Source organism: Lontra canadensis, unplaced genomic scaffold (assembly GCF_010015895.1).
Source record: "Lontra canadensis isolate GAN:19392208 unplaced genomic scaffold, GSC_riverotter_1.0 scaffold125, whole genome shotgun sequence".
Taxonomy (NCBI): domain Eukaryota; kingdom Metazoa; phylum Chordata; class Mammalia; order Carnivora; family Mustelidae; genus Lontra; species Lontra canadensis.
The window spans coordinates 1,068,271-1,073,566 of record NW_022631119.1 but is presented as its reverse complement, the minus strand read 5'-3'; the positions used below and the strand labels follow the sequence as shown (position 1 = coordinate 1,073,566).

General features: G+C 40.7%; 1 pseudogene; it reads left to right on the top strand.

Moving 5' to 3' along the window:
• The first annotated feature begins 891 nt into the window (after window positions 1-891).
• On the top strand, window positions 892-2,269 carry LOC116857589 (annotated as a pseudogene).
• The last annotated feature ends 3,027 nt before the right edge of the window (window positions 2,270-5,296 follow it).

Here is a 5,296-nt window from a genome sequence, read left to right as displayed (position 1 = left end):
ATCTGAGGTAGGGATAAACTTTGCGTGATTTTCCGTGTAGGTTATCCGTGATCCCGACACCATTTATTGAAAAGCTACTGTGGGATCTGATTGGCTGGGTCATGCTGATGGCAGCTGTGGCCAAGAGGGTGGCCAGAAAGCAGCTGTGGAGTCCAACAGACTTGCAAGTTGAAAACTTGAGATTTTCACATCTTGTTCTGCTCCACTCCTAAGGCATTGCACCTTCTTGGCCCCATTGCTGCCCCCGGAGCCCATTTGAAGGGCACGGTTGGGATGGAGTGTCTGAGCCTGGGGGATGGTGGAGCTGCCCCCTTGGTCACCTCCAGTGGGTGCTTTGCCCCAGACCACCCCTGTGACCTCTGTGAGGAAGGTGTTGCTCTGGGATTGGAAAGAGTGGAAGGAGACAAGAAACAAATGGGGACAAAAAGCCTCAGTGATTGGAATCCCGTGCGGCAAGAATCCATTGCTTCTGCTGTGGTTGGTGGTGGTACCATGACAGAAAGCCACGAGTCTGTCCCATGCGTTGTGAAGCAAAGGTGATCGGGGGAAAACAGCAAGAAGATAGGTTGAATATTTGATCAGCCCACAAGGACTGAAGTTCAAATCTCAAAGCACCCTTGCTAATTATCCCCACAAAAATGGAGAGACTTGTTTTACGCTGGAAGATTTTGATTTTACTGTCCCTTCTAAAAGGGGCGTCTGGTCCAAATACAAAGACTTCAGTGGTGCATCTCTGACATTCCAAATGTGAAATTAAAGTAACAGTTCAGACTGGAACCTTGGGGCACGAAGCTGGTGGAAAAAAGATGCCTCTCCCCTCGAAAGTGGTAGTTTGGAATGGCAAAATGGCAGGGGATTAGCTAACTTTCAAGAAGATGAGGGGTGTTAATGATGTTGACTCAGGAAAGGTTGGAAAGTCCAAAGGAAAGGGGAGACATTCTGAAAGGAATTCAAAGGAAGAAAACTAAAACAGCGTGCTGGAAGGGTCTCCCAGATTCTGCTCAAAGCAATAGGAAAAGAGAATCTGAGTTTAATAAGGCAGATGCTGAAAGTGAACCTTGTACAGAAAGTCAGCTTGATTAAAAAAAAAAAAAAGTTTTAGCTCCATTTCTGACGCTGGAGCAAGCAACAAGCCCCTGGATGTAACCAATGGAGAAAAGTGACTGTTAAAAAAAAAACAAAAGAACCCCCAAGAAAACCAAAAAACCCCAAAAAACTCATTGAGTTCAGGATCAAATTTTTGTTTTGAACAAATAACTTCTGGCAGCGTAAACAAATTCTGTTCAAGTGAAGAAGCACAAGGAGAAGTGTGAGGAAACCTTTTCAGAAGCCGGGGAACTATAAACAAAAGTAGAAGCCGAGAGAAGGAAGGAACATTTGCATCCTGACAGTTGAAAATGTGGCTCTGACATGGACAACTGCTCATAAACTGAGAAAGACTATTTCTCTGAAAATATGTCAAGAAGATACCGTTCCATAGACACAAATAGATAAAAGGAAAATAAGCCTATGTTTTCCCAGCGAATAGAATAGAAAAAATTGTTTTTTTTTCTTCAATAATTTCTTGGCTATTCCTTCAGCCATCCCCGCCCTTCCCCACCCACCACAATGCAAAGCCTTTAAGAAGTGGACACCCCCTTGGTCACCTTTTAATTTTGTCCAAGAGACAAGAGACGCTTTTCCATGACCCATGGAAGTTCTTCATTGCTACTGTAATTCTCAGTCAGGCAAAAGGACAATGCTTTTGTTTTGAGAGTTTCTGGAGAAGTGTCCTTTGGCTGAGGTAGCAGGAGCCCCAGATTGGAGAGATGGGCCAGAACCTCTTAAACCTCTTGGTCTCTATGATCTTCTTCTTTTTTTAAAGATTGTATTTATTTATTTGACAGAGACACAGCGAGAGAGGGAACACAAGCATGGGGAGTGGGAGAGGGAGAAGCAGGCTTCCCACTGAGCAGGGAGCCGGATGCGGGGCTTGATCCTAGGACCCTGGGATCGTGACCTGGGCCGAAGGCAGACACTTAACGACTGAGCCACCCAGGTGCCCTGCTCTTTGATCTTCAAGCAAAAACCACTGTCAAGTGCTCAGCTGAACATCTGACCAAGCAGTGGAGGTATCTGATTGAGCCTTGTGGGATTGGCAACTATGGCAATGACTCTTACTGAATTTTTTTGCATTAGTGAGTGGAAACAGGTGCATCCTGAAGACCATAAGCTAAATAAACATCACGAATGGCTTTGGGAAACTTGTGAAAAATTAATTCTGTCTTAAAAGTCTTTGAAGTTTTCAAACTCCTTTTTTATACATGACTTTGTACTTGATTCGTAAGAGCCCCATTAAGTGCAACCCTGCTTCACAGGCATGTAGATTTTAATCAGTCCAGTTGGAAACATAATGTAGGTTTTTTTTTCTTTGTTTCAAATATATATATATATATACGCATTTATATATATATATACACACACACACACACACACACACATATATATATTTAAATATTTTATTTATTTGACAGAGAAAGAGACCGTGAGAGAGGGAACACAAGCAGGGGGGTGGGAGAGGGAGAAGCGGGCTTCCCGCCAAGCAGGGAGCTCGATCTGGAGCTCGATCTCAGGATTCTGGGATCATGACCTGAGCTGAAGGCAGATGCTTAATGCCTGGGCCACCTAGGTGCCCCTCAAATTTTTATTTAAATTCTAGTTAGCTAACATACAGTGTAATATTGGTCTCAAGTGTAGAATTTAGTAATTCCTAACTTACATATAACCCAGTGCTCATCACAAGTGTCCTTCTTAATACCCATCACCCATCTAGCCCACCCCCTACCCACGTCCCCTCCAGAAACCTTGTTTGTTGTCTATAGTTGGGAGTCTTTTATGGTTTGATTCCCTCTCTCTTTTTTTGTCTGCCTTCCCCTATGATCATCTGTTTTATTTCTTAAATTCCACACGTAAGTGGAATCAGATGGTATTTGTCTTTGGGTGACTTTATTTTGCTTAACATTATACCCTCTGGCTCCATCCACATTGTTGCAAATGGCAGGATGTTCTTTTTGATGGCTGAGTAACATTCCATTGTGTAGATATACACACCATGTCTTCTTTATCCATTCATTAACTGATGGACATTTGGACTCTTTCCATAATTTTCCTATTGTTGATAATGTAGCTATAAGCATTGAGGTGCATGTGCACTTTCAAATCAGTGTTTTTGTATCCTTTTTAACTTTTTGAGGACTCTTCATACTGTTTTCCAGAGCGGCTGTACCAGTTTGCATTCCCACTGGCAGTGTAAGCCCTTTCTCTGCATCCTCGCCAACATCTGTTGTTTCCTGTGTTGTTAATTTTAGCCATTCTGACAGGTGCGAAGTGGTAGCTCATCATGGTTTTGGTTTGCATTTCCCTGATAATGACTGATGATTTTCTTAATGTGTGTAACCCTGATAGATCTTTGCTACTAATACTAGAATATATTTGGAGATTAAAAAAATTATTTGACAGCAATCCTAAAAATGCAAATGACTTTTCCAATAATGAAAAGTGATTTGAAGTTTAGAAAAAAAAAAAGAGCTTCTGTTCTTCACTGGTATTTTTAGTGCCCTTCCTATCATTTGTCAAATTCACACATATGTTTAAGTCTTGTGTTCTTTTTTATTATTTTTTAAAGATTTTATTTATTTGACAGATCACAAGTAGGCAGAGAGGCAGGCAGATAGAGGAGGGGGGAAGCTGGCTCCCTGCCGAGCAGAGAGCGGGATGCGGGGCTCGATCCCAGGACCCTGAGACCTGACCTGAGCCGAAGGCAGAGGCTTAACCCACTGAGCCACCCAGGCGCCCCTTGTGTTCTTTAAAAAAAAAAAAAATTTATTTATTTATTTGAGAGAGAGAGCGAAGAGCGAGAGCACGCACAAGTGGGGGAGGTACGGAGGGAGAGGAAGAAGCAGAAGCAGACTCCCCACTGAGCAGAGCCTGATGGCTGGACTGGATCCCAGGAGCCTGAGATCAGGACCGGGGACAAAGGCAGAGACTTAACCAATTGAGCCACCAGGTGCTCCTAAGTCTTGTGTTGTTTTTATGCCTTTATATATATTCTTTTTTGTGTATTCCATTGGTCTACTGCTTCAATAACAATGTCTTCATTATTATAGTTTGACTATACGTCTTTGATATCTAGGATGTTTTTGTTCTTCAATAATTTCTTGGCTATTCCTAGCCTTTGTTGTTCTGTATAAATTTTAGGATCATCTTATTGAGTTCTGTGAAAATCCCTTTTGGGATTTTGATTTACAGTTGCATTGCATTTATATATTAGATTGGAGAATTAGCCTGATTTTGGTTATGGTATTAGGTATTCCCTTTCATGAATGTGGCATACATTTTCCAGTTTTCTTTAATGTCTCTCAGTGACATTTTATACTTTTCTCCATGGAAGCCTGGCATGTATTTTGTTAGATGCATTTATTTATGTTTTTGCAGTTATTATAAAGTGATATTTTTCAGAGAAAATGTCTGTCATAGGCATATAGGGATGAAATTGCTTTTTGTGTATTTATTTTATATAAAGCACGGCTTTGCTGAATTCTTAGTATAATATTTTGGGTTTTCTATCTACATAATTTTATCACATGATTAATAATAATTTGATCCTTCTCTTTCATCCTTTAGTCCTCTTATTTATCTTACGTTTCATTTTTTTCTGCTAATATCTCTAGTACATCGTTGAACAGAAATAAGGATGCCTTTATCTTTGTTGCTGATGATTAAGGGATATTCTGTCTCAATTCTAATATTACTTTTGCAGTAGGATTTTGGTATTTATTTTCTATTCCCAGCTTGTTGAAGAGTTTTTTGTTGTAGGGTCTCCTGGGTGGCTCAGTCAATTAAGCGTCTGCCTTCGGCTCAGGTCATAATCCTGGGGTCCTGGGATCGAGTCCCACGTTGGACTCCCTGCTCAGCAGGGAGTTTGCTTCTCCCTCTCCCTCTGCCCCTCCTCCCTGCTTGTGCTCTCTCTCTCTCTCTTTCTCTGTGTCTCAATTAAAATAAAATCTTAAAAAAAAAAGTTTTTGTTGTTAAAGGATCTTGAATTTTACCAAATGCTTGTGAATGTGTGTATATGCCTGCATGTACCTGCAGAATCTTTCAAAGAATTGTGTTTTTTATCCTTCAGCTTGTTATGTGGTGAATTACATGACCCTGGTTAGCTTTTATTTTATTTATTTGGTTTTTAAATTAAATTTAATTTTATTATTTTTTAAAGATTTTATTTATTTATTTGACAGACGGAGATCACAAGTAGGCA